At 30.7% G+C, this 17,043-nt stretch overlaps 1 protein-coding gene across 1 annotated transcript in view; it reads left to right on the top strand.

Moving 5' to 3' along the window:
• Positions 1-17,043, top strand: part of LOC114328368 (paired box protein Pax-6-like) — a 336,662-nt gene that overhangs the window by 15,980 nt on the left and 303,639 nt on the right. The gene's annotated exons all lie outside the window — the stretch shown is intronic.

Raw genomic sequence — 17,043 nt, 5'->3', positions numbered from 1 at the left:
CCGATTTTTATTTTTAAATTATGATTTTTTGGCGTAGATTTATTTATCCAGTAGGTATGTAATGCTTTGATTTACATACTTAATTTGATTACCAACAAAAGTTCTACCAATCTTCATCTAATATATTGTTTTCTTACTGTTTTGTTATATTTTAATATTTTCTTCCACAAAATTTAAACTACATAATTTAATTATATTCAAAACAACTGTCAAACAGTAAAACGTTCAGCTACCCTATTTTCCACATGACAAATAATGTGGAATTTGACGAGTGAGTCTAGGCTTCGATTACGAATCAAAGCGCCCCGAAAATCACGGGTTCGATTTCCGATGCAAGTTTTTATTTTTTTTTATTTTTTTATGCATTTTATGATTGTAAGTAACGCAACGATGTAAACCCTTTTTCCACCTACCTCTACCGAAAGTATACTTTTGCAGACCTGGTTGTAGGGAGCTAGGGAGGAAAAGCAAAAGTGACGTTATGGTATTTCATTCATGAAATATAACTTATTGACGCCCTGTACAATATCTGTTTTCTATTAAATAAGTATCTATACCTTTTAACGTTTATTTATAAAACACCCTGTATTTTGCAGAATGGTAAAAAACAGTAAATTGTTATTTTGATTTAACAATGTTTACATTAATAATTTGACTTAAATTTGACAGTTGACAGTTATATTGTACCTACTTGTTAGTTTTAGTTTTAATAAATTTTGTTGGTTAGTTACATAAATAAATTAAGTAAAAATGAAAAAATGACTTGTTATTTGAGGAGTGTGGAAAAACCATATGTATAACATGGGAGTAAAGTGCCTTTTCCTCCCTTGAATGATTAAAACTTCATTCTCGGAGGAAAAGTAGCACCTTCCGCCCTTGTTATACAAATAGCTATTATTTCACCTTAAAATTCGTGAAATCCAATCACTGAGAGAAAAATTTAATACCATTTTTACACTTTTTATTGTTTAACTGCGGCTCGCGAAAAATTATAATTTTGAAAAATGGCTCGGACTATCAAGGAGCTTGGCCACCCTTATATTAGTCCGTTCTTTAACGGTAAAATATTGCAAAACCTCTAAATTTTAAAGAACCGCTGGGATTGACATGAAATTTGGCATACAAATAGCTAACAAGTCAAAGAAAAAAAGTGATATTGTGCCGATATGTGCTTTTGCCCTGGGGGTGGTTTTCACCCCCTCTTGAGGGTGAAAAAATATTCGTCCAAAGAAAGTCAGGAAATGGATAAACTGGCTAATTTTAAGTAACTTTTGTTCTATAGAGATTTTTCACTAAGTCAATAGTTTTCGAGTTATTTGGCAGTGAATATGTTCATTTTTTCAACAAAATAACCACGCTATTAGACGGTTTTTCGCAAATAACTCAAATAGTAAGTATTTTGTCGAAAAAACATTCTTAGCAAAAATATAGCCTGTAAAAAATTTAAAAAAATGGTGTATACATAACGTCTCTACACCTAGTAGAAGCAGAGTTATAGCTAATGAAAAATAGGTTCATATTCGTCAAATTCCAAATGGAATACTTTAACGTGAAATAACCAAAAATGAAGCACATTTCGGGGAAAACTCATTACAACTTATTTAAAGTGATTAAAAAAAGCTTCATTTTTGTTTTATAAAAAAAAATTCTGACATCAAAATTAAACAAGTTACGCTCAAAATGAAGTTAGTCCCTTTTGGTTTTGGTAAAAAAATCGAGAAAATCATCCCCTAATTAGTATCTTAAATGAACTTAATCGTTACGACTTCACAAGTTTCTTGACTCGTGTATATATTGTTTATATGATCTGTAAGTTTCATCGGTTCAAAGTCCTTAGTAAGTAAGTAAGTAAGGTATGCTTTATTGTCAAAAAATTTTAACAATTTGTGGACAAAGCTTATACAAAATAAAAAATACAATAAAAAACAAAAAATAGTAAAAAACTACAAACAAAACAAAAACAGAAACAGACACCAAGTAAATGGCGTGAGTTATACTACTTAATATAATTTTACAGTTATTAAGTACACATTAAAAAATTAAAAATTTTGCAAACAATAAGTATACAACGTCAGAGCAAAAAGAAGGCAAACGAGGAAAAGGGAAAGGGAAAGTAAATCAAAAGTTCTATGCCGCTGCAAATATGTACACAAGTACTCGAAAGTAATAATCCTACAAGTCAATTTGCTGAACTCAAATCGTTTATAAAAAAGTCATTCACTGTATAAAAAGCTTTCTCCAGCAAATAAGCTTTCAAGGCCTTGCGAAAAGCGGGAAATGCTGCAATAGATTTGATGTTAGATGGCAGGTGATTGTACATTTTTCTCGAATTGTATAGTATAGAGCACTTAACCAGCTCAGACCGTGGGGTTGGCAGATAAAGATTATGATCCATGTTTCTAAGGGGATAGTTATGAGTGGGTCGCTCTGGACCTTCTGATGCATGTTTGCGGATTAAACAAACGGATTCAAAAACAAACAAAGAAGGAAGAGTTAATATTTTAAATTTTTTAAAGAATTCTTGGCAATGAACTCTGCTATTGAGTCTCAGGGAGTAACGAAGAGCTCTCTTTTGTAGTTTAAAAATACGCTCAAATTGAGTCGCACAACACGTACCCCAGAATGGAAGGGCGTACCGAAGATGAGACTCAAAAAGGGCATAATAAACGGTCCTAGATGTTGACAAATTCATTTCCGTAGCAACTGATCTTAGCGCAAAACAAGCAGAACTTAATTTTTTGTGTAAGGCATCAATGTGCAAGTTCCATTTTAGAGACTTATCCACAATAATCCCTAAGAACTTCACCGATTCAACTACCTCTAGACTGTTGTTATTAAGTACTAAAGGTTGCATCATACTGTTGTAAGGTAGGACTTTGGTTTTAGAAACGTTAAATAACAGGAGATTCGAATCGCACCACGATTTAATGGTAACTAGGTTTGTAGCTATGGTATTGCGAAGATCCATAATATCCGTGTTACTCCAAGTAATACTAGTATCATCTGCAAAGAGACATATTTTACCTTTAATGTTAAGACTAGAGATGTCATTTATGTATATCAGAAACAATATAGGGCCTAGAACTGAACCCTGAGGTACCCCACATTCTAATGGCATGCAAGAAGACGTCTTCGTGTCAACCCTTACAAACTGACTTCTTTTATTAAGATATGATTTAAGCCATTTAAGAGCATTTCCCCTAAATCCATAGTGCTGTAATTTGTCAGTCAAGATGTTATGGTTTACACAATCGAATGCTTTAGAGAAATCACAGAAAATTGTTGCTGTAGTGTGATGGTTGTTTAGACTGGAGTAAACATGATCGAAAAGGAAGAACATAGCATCATTCGTGCATTTGTCACTCAGGAATCCAAATTGATGTGGAGTAAGCAATTTGTATTTCAACAGAAAAGATAAGATTCTTTTTTTTACCAGACTTTCAATTATCTTCGACAACGTGGGCAGGAGTGCAATATGGCGATAATTCGAAGCAAGATCTTTATCGCCTCCTTTATGTATAGGAATATTTATCGCTGTCTTAAGGCAGCTTGGAAAAACTCCAGTTTCGAATGACCTGTTTATTAAGGTAGTAAGATGGTTTAAAGTGCAATCAGGTAGAGCAGAAAACATTTTAAGAGTGAGGCCATCAGTCCCAGATGACGATTTATTTTTAATGGCATTTATTGTAGAGCGTAGTTCACCTAATACTATGGGTGTAAAAAAGAAACTATTTACATTCCTATGAGAAAGATATGAAATCGGATCCTGAGAAGGAGGTATAGTATTTGTTAAATTTTTTGCCACATTTACAAAGTAATTGTTCAGGGTCTCAGTAGAAGTCGGGATTGTGGTGGGAGAAGAAGTCTTATCTCTCAGTTCATTTACGATAGACCACGTTTCCTTAGCAACATTACCTGATTTAGCCAGCCTCGCATTGTAATAAATTTCCTTGGCGGCTTTTATGGCTTTATGGTAAATTTTCTTGTAAAGTCTAACGTAATCATGGAAGGATATGTTGTCCGAGAATTTTTTTAGGTACGATAATGAGCGCATGTTCTTTGTAGATATACGTAGACCTCTAGTTGACCAGGGTTTACGATGTTTAGTTTTGATGGGCCTAAGAGGAAAGGATTCGTATGCCAGACCAGACAATAACTTTATGAATCTAGAAAACTCGATGTCGACATCAACAGAGCGGAAGTCCCAGTCAGTTGTTTGACATAGGTGTTTAAATGTTAGAAAATTTTGTTCTCCAAAGACACGGAACAATTTTCGTTGCGTGTTTTCACTATTATTTTTTGATTTTAACCAAAATGTAGTCAATACTGCTTCATGATCAGAGAAACCTGAGTTGAAAACAGTACAGTCAGTAGAATTTGGAGCTAAAGACGATACGACATAGTCAATGATACTAGAGCTAGTTTTATTTATTCTGGTTGGAGAATTTACATGCATACCTATACCAAAGGAATCAAAGATAGAATGAAGAGATTCTTGAGCAGCACACACACTGGAGTAGTCAATATTTAGATCGCCACATAGAATTAATTAACTTTTTGAAGGAATAGATTCTAGCAAGCTAAGTAGTTGTTGTAAGAAAATCTGCACATCCGCATCGGGAGTTCTATAAATACAAATAATATAGAGGTCAGAAGATTTCTGATAAATTATGGAGAATTCAAAAACTTTTTCAATTAATAAATTATCAAATTTGGTCACTGCTGAAAAGTCATTTTGTGTAGACATAATCAAAGTACCCCCATGAGATAATCTACTCCTGTTAAATCTGGATATAATAGTGTAATTTTTAATAAACACAGGTTCATCAACATTTAACCAATGTTCAGTTATGGCAACAATCTCAGGAAAATTTAGCTCTTCTAGTAATAGAAGTAATTCATCAGTTTTGTGTCTTAAGGACTGAATGTTAATAAGAAATAAACTTAGCTTGCTATCGTCCAAATTGTCAGAAGGCGCTGGATCTTCTGTACGCGTCAATTTATTTAAAAAAAATTTTTGCTAGATGGGGAATTACTTGAAAAATATTTATTCTGACATTCCCTAATTTTCTGGAGTCGGAGGCGTGTCTCAGTGGAAAAGAAGGTTCCAAAAGCCGAAAGATCTTCTTCAACTTCAGCAGTACTAATACCATAAGCCTCATGGACTTACTATTGAAAGGGCTGTAGTTAAAAGGGGTTGAACGAGTCACTGATCACGAATGTATGCAAATTTAGAAACACCAAATCTTAATCAATTTTTGTCTAACAGAAAAACAAAAAATACATGATATTCAGAAAAGCAAATCTGACTTTTTTTGTTTTTCGAGATTTTTGGTATCTCTAACAATTTTTAAGTTATTTTGAAAAAAAGCATACTTTTCAAAATTTAAATTTTTAAAAATTTTACTTTGAAACCAAATTTTTTCAAAAATAAGCACTTTGAATCGATGAAACTTACAGATCATATAAACACAACAAAAGTAAAATAATTTGTGGAGCGGTAACGATTAATTTCATTTAAGTTGCTAATTAGGGGTTGGTCTTCCCTATTTTTTTTTTGCAAAAACAAAAGGGACCAACTTTATTTTGAGCGTAACTTGCTTAAATTTAATGCTAGAAACTTTTTGTAAAAACAAAAATAAATATTTTTTTAAACACTTTAAAAAAGTTATAATGGGTTTTTCCCAAAAAGTGCTTAATTTTTTGGATATTTCACGTCGAAATATTCTATTTGAAATTTGGTGAATATGAATATATTTTTCATTGGCTATAACTCTAGTTCTACGAGATCCAGAGACCTAACGCGTACCCATTTTTTTACTTTTTTATAGGCTATATTTTTGCTAAGAACGTTTTTTTCGACAAAATACTTACTTTCTGAGTTATTTGCGAAAAACCGTCTAAAAATGTGGTTATTTTGTTGAAAAATGAACATATTCACTCAATCCAAGTCAATCAGTCAATCCAAGCGGTTTTTTAAAATTTAGAGCAAAAACCGTGAAAGAATGGACTATATAGTCGAGGAAATGAAGCTGAAAAAATGGCAAAACCTCGCAATTTTTTCGTCCAGCATCGATTTGTACAAAAATTTGGGATTAGGCTCATTACACCCTCATTCTCATATATTGAGAATTCATGTTCATTTTCTATATTGAGCCGTTGTACGCTTTTGGTTTTGTAAGGGTGAAAACTACCCCTAGTTGTAAAAAATTATAAAATAACATTTTAAACTTTAATATTGTCAACATTTGGTTCTTATTAGTTACATAATGAATGTTTAATGCTTTAAGATATACTATCATAATATTTCAACCCTTAAAACCACCCTTGTTGGAGCTATATATAAAAAATTTACTTATCTTAAAAGAATAATTTCGGCTTGCATCGATTTACACAAAAATTTGGGATTAGGATCACCTCACCCTGTACTGCATATTCTATATCAGGCTTAATGTCAAAAATTATATAAAATATTTTATACTTTAATATGGGTAAAATTTGGTTTTGATTGGTTAAATAATGATTTTTTTATACTTTAGGATATAATATCATACTATTTCAACCCTTAAAAACCACCCTTAATAACTTACAGTTTTTATAAGTAGATATTTTAATAGGTCTATACTGAAAAAAAGTAGAATTAAAGAATTGCAAAAACATTTATTTCCACAAAAATACGAATTTACAAATATGTACAAATACAAATACAAATAGTTTTTTAGTCATCTTCCAGTATACGAAGCGGTTCTGTGGTATTATACATACATTGAAAATTATCCATAAGCGAACTGTCCGAATTTTTCGAAAAAAAAATCGTTTTATAAACATAGCTCCTTCATTTTTGGCGGTGAAAAGATTTTTCAAAAATGACTTTGTAGGATTTTTGAAGAGTAATAAGAATGTGTAAACTAAATTCCGTAAGATCCGTCAGTTTTTAATTAGGGTGGGTTTAAAGGGCTCGAATAAGGGGGTGCTTGCTCGTAAATAGAGGTTTTAAACAGCTATATCTCGCTAACTCTTCACTGTAATGAAAATCTATGTACAAGGAAATTTTAGTTATTAAAGAAGCTACAATTTGGTAATCCATCATTTTTTTCGTATCTTTAGTATTTTCGGAGATATCTTGAAGTAAACGGTGAAAAATGGAAAATTTCAAAAAATTCATTTTCCTTTAAACTCCAATTTTTCTAAAATTAGGACTTTTAAATAGGTCAAGCTTCTTGGTGTATCGATAATACAAATATAAAAGGAATTACAAAAAGGTGAAGACCAATTTTTAATCAGGAGGGTAGTTAGGGGGTTGTTTTCACTGATTTTTTCATAGAGAAAAGCAGGTACCGACCTTTTTTGATCATAAGTCGCTTACTTTACAGACTAGAAACTTTTTATTATTTTTTTTTAAAGACCTAACTGTATACTTGAAAAAAGATTATTTAAGTTTTCCTCTAAGTTATTTTACTTTGAATATTTCAAATTATGCATTTGACGAAAAAAGCTAACTTTTAACATGCCGTATCTCGGTTTATATTGGTCTTAACGATATTACAGAAAAATAATTTGGTTTGTGTTACTAAAAGATACAATTTTGATATCTACAGTTTTTTTGATTAAATGCATATTTTCGAGGTATTCTCAAAAAACCTTCTAAAAAAGGTACTTTCAAGCGCGAATAACTCGAAAAATATTAGTTTTACGAAGAAAACGTAAAAAACATTTTTTTCTTATAATCACTTTTTACATCGATTTACATAGTTAAAATGTAATAAAAAATTCCCGCCCCGAGATGGGGTGGCAACCACCCCCAAGGTTTTAGCGTACAGCGGCATGATATAGAAAATGATCCTTGGACTATTTCATACCTTCTGTGAAAATTTCAACTAAATCCATGCTGGACGAAAAAATTTCGAGCCAAAATGCTTCATTTCCTCGACTAATAATATACTTTTTCCATCCCATTTATCTTTTTCGTGAACTAACATTTTGTATATTCAGTATATCTTGTGTATCCTTTAGGTATGCTTCTGCTTTAATGTATACGCTTCTGCTTTAACTTTTGCTAGTGCTACTTTCGTTTCCTTTTTGACAACCGTATAGAGTTTCAAAGATCTGTGTCTGACCTATTTTTGCCATACTATATACTGTTTATACAGAGAGAGTCTGTAAAGTGGAATAAATTCAATATCTCAAATACTAATTGTTTTTTTGGAAAATGCTCAGACCCGTCGATTAGTATTTCAAATTGTCCTTTTTGACTTTCAATAAAAATGTATACAGGGTGTCCCAATTTAGAGATATGACGTCATCGTCGATTTTCTTAAATGGCAACACTGTCATTTTGATAGCTAATTTGATAGGGTTTGTAAAGTTATACATAACTGCAAAATATCAAATTTTTATTCTCTACCATTTACAAGATAATAGAAAATAACAAAGTTATATCTGTAATTTGGAATATATTCAATAATTAAAATACTAACTGTTTTTTTGAAAAATGCTCAGACCCGTCGATTAGTATATCAAATTGTCATTTTTGACATATAATAATAATGTATACAGGGTGTCCCAATTTAGAGATATGACGTCATCGTTGATTTTCTTAAATGGCAACACTATCATTTTGATAGCTATTTTGATAGCGTGTGTAAAGTTATACACATCTGAAAAATTTCAAAATTTTATTCCCTACCATTTACAAGATAATAAAAAATAACAAAGTTATGAAGAACAAGAAGTAATCAAATAATAATTGAATTTATTTATTTCAATTAAGCAAATGCTCATAACGTTGCCCATTGACAATTTGACAATAATTGAGGGCAACATTATGAGTTTTTGCTTAATTTATTGAAATAATTAAATTCAATTATTAGTTGATTACTTCTTTTTCATAACTTTGTTATTTTTTATTATCATCTAAATGGTAGAGAATACAAATTTGAAATTTTGCAGTTGTGTATAACTTTACACACCCTATCAAAATAGCTATCAAAATGACAGTGTTGCCATTTAAGAAAATCAACGATGACGTCATATCTCTAAATTGGGACACCCTGTATACATTATTATTATATGTCAAAAAGGACAATTTGATATACTAATCGACGGGTCTGAGCATTTTTCAAAAAAACAGTTAGTATTTTAATTATTGAATATATTCCAAATTACAGATATAACTTTGTTATTTTCTATTATCTTGTAAATGGTAGAGAATAAAAATTTGATATTTTGCAGTTATGTATAACTTTACAAACCCTATCAAATTAGCTATCAAAATGACAGTGTTGCCATTTAAGAAAATCGACGATGACGTCATATCTCTAAATTGGGACATCCTGTATACATTATTATTGAATGTCAAAAAGGACAATTTGAAATACTAATCGACGGGTCTGAGCATTTTCCAAAAAAACAATTAGTATTTGAGATATTGAATTTATTCCACTTTACAGACTCTCTCTGTATAATTTTCTCTTTTGGAATTATCAATGAAGTAATTATTGGTGTATCTTCAAATGAATACCATATAAGATGAAATTTAATGCTCAAGTATTACACTGAATTTAAAATAAAGTGCACATATCCTCATGCACACAATACCCAAGAAAAATATATTTAGATTTCTCAAGATAAATATGTCAGAATCCTTTGTGTACGGTATATATCCCAATATCTCTTGACATCTTTATTTCAATGAAGCTGGCAATAGAATAAGAAGCGCAATGGCTAGATGAGTATCAGCAAAATATGTGACTAGGTCTAATGCTTATATTTCTAGGAATATACATTTCAAAAACTTACAAAGAAGTGAAAAAGTTCGAGTGTATGATAATTTATTTAAAAATTCTTAAATTTATCCAAATCGATTACAATTCTCTATAGAGTTAATTAGTACAATAAATTCTTCAACACCTTAGTTGACAACTCAGGTCCTTCTTGAAAGACACGAATTGGTAATATGTAGTTAGACGTTTTTATCGAACTATATCGATATTCTCTCATCTCATCTCTACCTTCTGTCGTTTCATCGTTACTGAGTATCGTGATCTCCTCCAATACTCCAAACGAATTTTCGCCATTGGTGTCTATCTTCAGATTCGTAGGCCTCTCTGAATTCTGAATTTAGTCGTATCATGTGGTTCAACTAATTTTATCATCATCAATCAGCCAATCGCGTCCACTGCTGGACATAGGCCTCCCTCAGTTCTTTCCAGTACTCTTTACACTGGGCCGCTTGTGAGCAGTTTCCCGCTACTCATTTGATGTCGTCGGTCCATCTAGTCGGTGGTCGTCCTCGGCTTCTTTTATAGTTACTGGGCCTCCATTCTATGATTCGTCTTGTCCATTGTCCATCTTATGTTCTAGCTAAGTGCCCTGTCCAGTTCCACTTACTTAAGCGTCGTAGTTCTTTCGATGACGTCTTCAACTCCTGATCGTTGCCTCATTTGTTGATTTGTTACGTGGTCTCGAAGGCTCACGTCCATCATTCTACGTTTCATGGCTCGTTGTGGTAATTTCATTCCTAAGTGATTTTGTTGAGAAGCATCAAACGTCGCATTTCTATCATATGCCATCTGGATTACCAGAAATTGAAAATTCTACACCAGTTGGGAGTTCCTGATCATCTGTCAGTTTTGTTGAAGATCCTATACGAGATAATAATGAAACCAGAATAAGAATTAAAAACCGTAATTCCAATCTGTTTAAAGTCAGTAGGGGTATAGAGGAGTCCATCAATGATGTATTCTATCTTCTCAAGTTTCATTCCAATGACTACATCCCAAAATAATTAACTTGTAGATTTTATTTCATGAACTTTTACGTTTCCCAACCGTTCCCTTAGCGGGTAGGTATTATTAAGTACCTGTTTACGCAGTTATTTTAGAGATTACAATTAATCCTTTATTTACAACGAGGGAACAATTTCTTTTCTCCTAAAACACTGATTTCTTTGAGCTATCTTTCTTAAAAGTTACCATATCATATTAACTTAAACATACCGCTTCACATATGAAGAAACGAGTTTTTTCAACACAACTCAATAATTTCTTACAGATAATTTCTTCAATACTAAGAAATGCATTAATAGTTACATTTTAATTTTCTTATCCTAAAGTTTTTGTTTCTTAAATTGAAAACTACAAATATTTTGCAGCATAAGAAATATATTTTAAGTTAATCCATATTTATATTTGTGAACAAGAAATTTTCTTGCAATCAAATAAATATTTTAATCCACAAGAAATAATTCTTCAGAAATACCTTCTGTAGTAACTGTGGTTATTAAATAAAAACTTTATCATTAATGCCGAAATGTTACTTGCAAAGAGATTTTCTTCCACAAAACAATTGCACAGTAACCATTATTCACTATTTGCGATTTAATCTCAGTGTTTGGCAAGATCGTGTGGAATTAGTTCATTTTCATAGATGGATTTTCGATTTGTTGGTTTTCTTTAAAATCTAAGGGATAGTTTGAAGGTAGGTACATATAGGTATTAAATAAAAGTAAATTGATTAATTTAGGTAAGATGTAATAATAATATTGTTGCATATCCGAATATGTAGTTCTAAAAGAAACATAATAGTATACCTATCTTTATATGCATTTTAGATATCTATGATGGACAACTCTGAAAGAAAGGATCTTATTCTTACTGGGAAATAAGCCACAATTTAACTTAAAAAATGATTTTATTGACGTTTCGACTTCCACCTCGGAGAGAATAATATAATATAAAGCTTCAGAACAATATTGAAAGGAGCTATTAACCAACCAGGGGCTTCCATAAATGGTAGAACTGTATACAGGTAAGTTCCTTTATAAAAATGTGTATACTTATCTATAAACTATAATATGTTTCTTGAATGTATCGTCTTCTACAGCGTGTCTACTTAAGTTGGAAACATATGGGAAACTTTTTTGTTATTCATTTTACGAAAAAAAGTTATTCTTTATAAAAAGTTCTGCATGCTCTTAAACCTAAGATTCAATCACCAGATATCAAATTTTGTCAATATTATACGAGGTATGTCAAAAAATATAAACTTCGTTCAAGAGTAAAGTACCTTTATTTCTCTCAATATCGAAAATTCTTATTATGAAAAGTTGTTTCGAAATAAAAACTAAGATCAAATATGCAATTACATGCTTCTAATTGGAAAAAAAATATTTTCCAAATTTTTCTCAAATTTATTGATACTAACTTCGTTTTTATTTATTACACATACGATAACTCTTTTATTATTACTTTTACGAAAAAAGGTATTCTTTATAAAAATCTCTATATGTCCTAAGACCGAAGATGCAACCATCATATATTACATTTTATTAATTTTATACGAGGTATGTCAAAAAATATGAATTTCACTCAGGAGTAAAGTACCTTTATTTTTCACAATATTGAAAAGCGTTATTAAAAAAGTTGTTTAGAATTAAAAACTATGTTTCAATGTGCAATTACATCCTTCTAATTGAAATATTGTGAAATATAAAGGTACTATAATCTTGAGAGAATTTCATATTTTTTGACACAACTCGTATAAAATTAATAAAAGTTGATATATCATGGTTGTCTCTTAGGTTTTAGACCATGCAAAGCTTTTTATGAAGAATAACTTTTTTTCGTAAAATGAATAATAAACGAGTTATCATATTTGTAATATTTAAAAACGATGTTGGGTACCTATCCATAAATTCGAGAAAAAATTTTATTTCAATTAGAAACATGTAATTGCATATTTGATCTTAGTTTTTAATTCCAGACAACTTTTTATCATAAGAATTTTCGATATTGAGAGAAATAAAGGTACTTTACCCTTGACCGAAATTCATATTTTTTGACATACCTCGTATAATATTGAGAAAACTTGATATCTGATGATTGAATCTTAGGTTTTGGGACATGCAGAACTTTTTATAAAGAATAACTTTTTTTCGTAAAATTAATAATAAAAAAGTTTCCCATATGTTTCCAACTTAAGTAGACACGCTGTATACAATCCTAAAATTCAACGTTATATCAAACATGGCGTGTGCTTTATTTGTCGTAAAGAAATATTAGTTAGTCTAAAAGAAACATCTTAATTGTTAAGAAATTTAGTTAATAGGTATAAAATAACTTAGGATGTAAACTAATAATACTTTCCTGTAATAAAATTTCTTAATGAATAGGTTTGCTGTCTCTTTTAGATTATATAAATAAATAAAATTAGAATATTATGTCTGCTTCAATGTTTTAGATTGGTTGTATTTTTCTTCTTGTTTTAGCTAAACAATGTCTATTGTGTGACTTAATATTATACAGATAAATAATTTATTTCATATACAAAAAGAACAAAATTAACAAAGGTGGTAGAATAAATAAAGTCATGTTTGAACTAAATATGATTGATTATTATTTGTTGAAATGCCAAGAAATGTTTTTGGATTGTAGACTGTTTTACTGATACCTACCGTTCTTATACCAAAAAATTAATAGGTTTTATGTGGGCCCGTGTATTTTTTTTGTATTTACTTTTGTCAAAATAAGTATATGTACTTATATCCTTATAAATTTTTTTTATTAAAATAAGTTTACTCTTTTATTTTTATTTCTACATAACGGATTTGTTTTAGGTAATTGCTGATATAAAAAGTGCTATTAACAAAAAGAAGGAAAAATTAAGGAAGTTGGATTTGCCTCTCCATCCTTTTATTATTGTATAGAAGCCAGTGGTTTAAGAGTGGAGAAATTATTTGTATGTATTAATATCTAACGTTTTATATCCTGTTTTTATTATCTAATAAAGAATAATTTTACCTTAACAGAATGATTTATTTCGCTGTATGTAATATTACTTTATTTTTAAGAAATGTAACTTAATTCTAAATATACAATTATATCTGCGAAATATATTTCTTATTAAATACATTAATTAATAATGGTAAGATAACAATATTCCTTACTAAGAAATATTATTGCTCAGAAAGAAGAGTTTTGTAATGTCAAGAAAATATATTCTTATGACAAGTATAATTTCTTTCTGACAAATGGGTTTGCAGTTTGGAAGAAAGTGATACTTAACTCATGTTTAAGATATATTTCTTTGGGTATATTAAAATTTATTTGAAATATTTTAGAAAATTATATCTTACATACAAAGATATATTTCTTAGGCAATATGCCAAGTCGATCTTTCTTAAATATTAATAAAGTTTATTTATGTCAAGAATTTTTCTCTCTCGGTGTAGTTGATGCGGTTGGTAGAAATTCCAACCTAAAAGAATTCATTCCTCCTAATAGAATTAATAAAAACTAATAAATATGAAATAATTAGAAAATGTTGTTCTGAAGCTATTTTCTTGTGGCATTTTTGTAATTAACTAGTTTTGATGGGAAATAAGCCCCAATATTACTAAAAAATGATTTTATTAACGTTTCGACGTCCAAATCGGATGCCGTTGTCAAAATACAAAAATATTAATGAATTAAACAAAAATTTTGTTGCTTAGTAAAAAATTCTTCTAATAATTTATTTAATCTGACTCATTTATATCGGTAATTCAAACATATATTATACATTTTAAAGTAGAAGACTATAAAATGATATTGCCAATATTTATGAGTTGCGTTCCTGGGATGAATGAATGAATCTAATAAATAATCGAATGAACTATCTTTCAGTAAAGTCGTCCTAGGAACGCAACTCATAAATATTGGCAATATCATTTTATAGTCTTCTACTTTAAAATGTATAATATATGTCTGAATTGCCGATTAAATGAGTCAGATTAAATAATTTATTATAAGAATTTTTTACTAAGCAACAACATTTTTGTTTAATTCATTAATATTTTTTGTATGTTGACAACGGCATCCGATTTGGACGTCGAAACGTTAATAAAATCATTTTTTTAGTAAAATTGTGGCTTATTTCTCATCAAAACTAGTTAATTAATTAGAAAATGTTTCGAAACAGTGTTATTTCAGTCATTAGCTAAAAAGGCTTGCTAGCGGAAATATGCAACTAAATAAAAAACTATAGGCATCTTCGGATGATAAGTTTGAACTAAAATTTAAGAAATGTATAATTATTTTTTTTTTGGTAAAGTAGGAACATTCTAAGCATTAGCAAAAGTATTCTCTCTCTCTCTCTCTCTCTCTCTCTCTCTCTCTCTCTCTCTCTCTCTCTCTCTCTCTCTCTCTCTCTTTCTTTCTTGTCTCTTCCTCATTATTGAGAATCGTGATTTCATCCAAATCTAACTAGCTAACTAACAAGTTTTCTCCAAATCTAATTAACAAACTTTGATATATGGGAACACTGGAACAGAGGAAGTTTTAATTGGGGAACAGGTTAAAAATTTAGAATGTCAAACCGTTCCATGTATTTCGTCGGACAGAACTTCCAATTGATTTGTTACCATTTCATTAAACTCTCATGCAAAAATCAGACTGCTATTACTAACCAACATGATTCCTGTCATTTGACATGTTCTTCGTGTTCCACTCATTAAAATGATCTAAAATTTTCTCCATCGATCTTTACCTTTAGCTGCTCTAAGGGTTTCGCAGAATGGTTGGCCATCTGGTTTGGACTATCTGGTTGGTAACCATCCTCTTGATCTTCTCCACGGAACGTTTCCAGAAACAATTAATCTCTCTAAATTATCGTCACATCTGCGAACCACGTAACCAAAGAACAGTAGAATTCGCTAGACCTGTTGTGTATAGCCTTTTTTTAATGGCAAGTTGGTTAAGAATGGAAACGTTTGTCAGATGAGCTGTCCAAGATTTTTTGCCATACCAATGCGTCTCCAAACTTTACCCACCATTAATCCACCGACCTATCCTTCTTAAGCCATAAATGAATAAGTCAGGTGATAAAACACATCCTTGTCTATCCCCTCTCACTGTTCTGAATTGACTTGAGAACTTCTGATCTAGTCGTACTGTTGCCATATTTTACTGGTACAGATTTTTAATGTCACCAGCATGACGTCAAAGCATATTATCGTAGGAACTTCAAATTTTCTCATCTTTTCTATGAGTTGTAAAAGCCCACAGAGAGATATTTAAAAGAGAAAAAGTCTGTGTAAATGCTTAGTTTAAACAGACACTTGACAAATAAAGACCGCCAATATGATCTTAACTTGATAATTTTTCGTGATAACGTAATAATTAACACCAAGTTGGTGCAGTGGGAAGAGCACCAACTTACTGGTCAGCAACAACTAATATTTTTTGTTAAAAAAGACAATGCGACTAAGTATTACTTAATAACAATAAGACAGGTAGTCAATACACGCTGAAAAAACATTATTTTCCCGCTAGTAACAATAAAGACCTGGATCCCGCGTACCAAAATAAAAGTTGATTATTAGCAAGCTGAAAATGTGTTAATAACTTAACGGTGTCTAGTCGGACAAACTTTGATGTATGGGAACACTGGAACATGGGAAGTTTTAATTGTGGAACAGGTTAAAAATTTGGAACGTCAGACTACGAAACCGCTCCATGTATTTTGTCGGACAGAACTTCCAATTGATTTGTTACCATTTCATTAAACTCTCATGAAAAATCAGACTGCTATTACTAACTAATATGATTCCTGTCATTTGACATGTTCTTCGTGTTTCACTCATTAAAATGCCCACTTGGTGATAAACACCAGTCTGATTTTTGCATGAGAGTTTAATGAAATGTAACAGATCCATTGGAAGTTCTGTCCGACAAAATACATGGGACGTTTTCATAGTCTGACGTGCGAAACCTCTAACCTGTTCCACAATTAAAACTTCCCCTTTTTCAGCGTTCCCGTACATCAAAGTTTATCCGAGTAGACACGGTTAAGCTATTAACCAATTTTCAGCTTGTTATTTCAACTTTTTTGGTACGCGGGATCCAGGTCTATTAGTAGTTGATGCAGTTAATTTTAATAAAAAATATATTATAATAATTGATTGAGGTATCATTTACACTATCCAATTAAAATCCTTATTACTTGCACAGTCATATGTAAAGAATTATGTTTACATTGAAATTTGATCTATAAGTAATTGTCACA

This window comes from Diabrotica virgifera, chromosome 6 (genome assembly GCF_917563875.1).
Source record: "Diabrotica virgifera virgifera chromosome 6, PGI_DIABVI_V3a".
NCBI classification, from domain to species: domain Eukaryota; kingdom Metazoa; phylum Arthropoda; class Insecta; order Coleoptera; family Chrysomelidae; genus Diabrotica; species Diabrotica virgifera.
The sequence above is the reverse complement of the archived record's forward strand: the minus strand, read 5'-3'. Positions and strand labels throughout refer to the sequence as shown.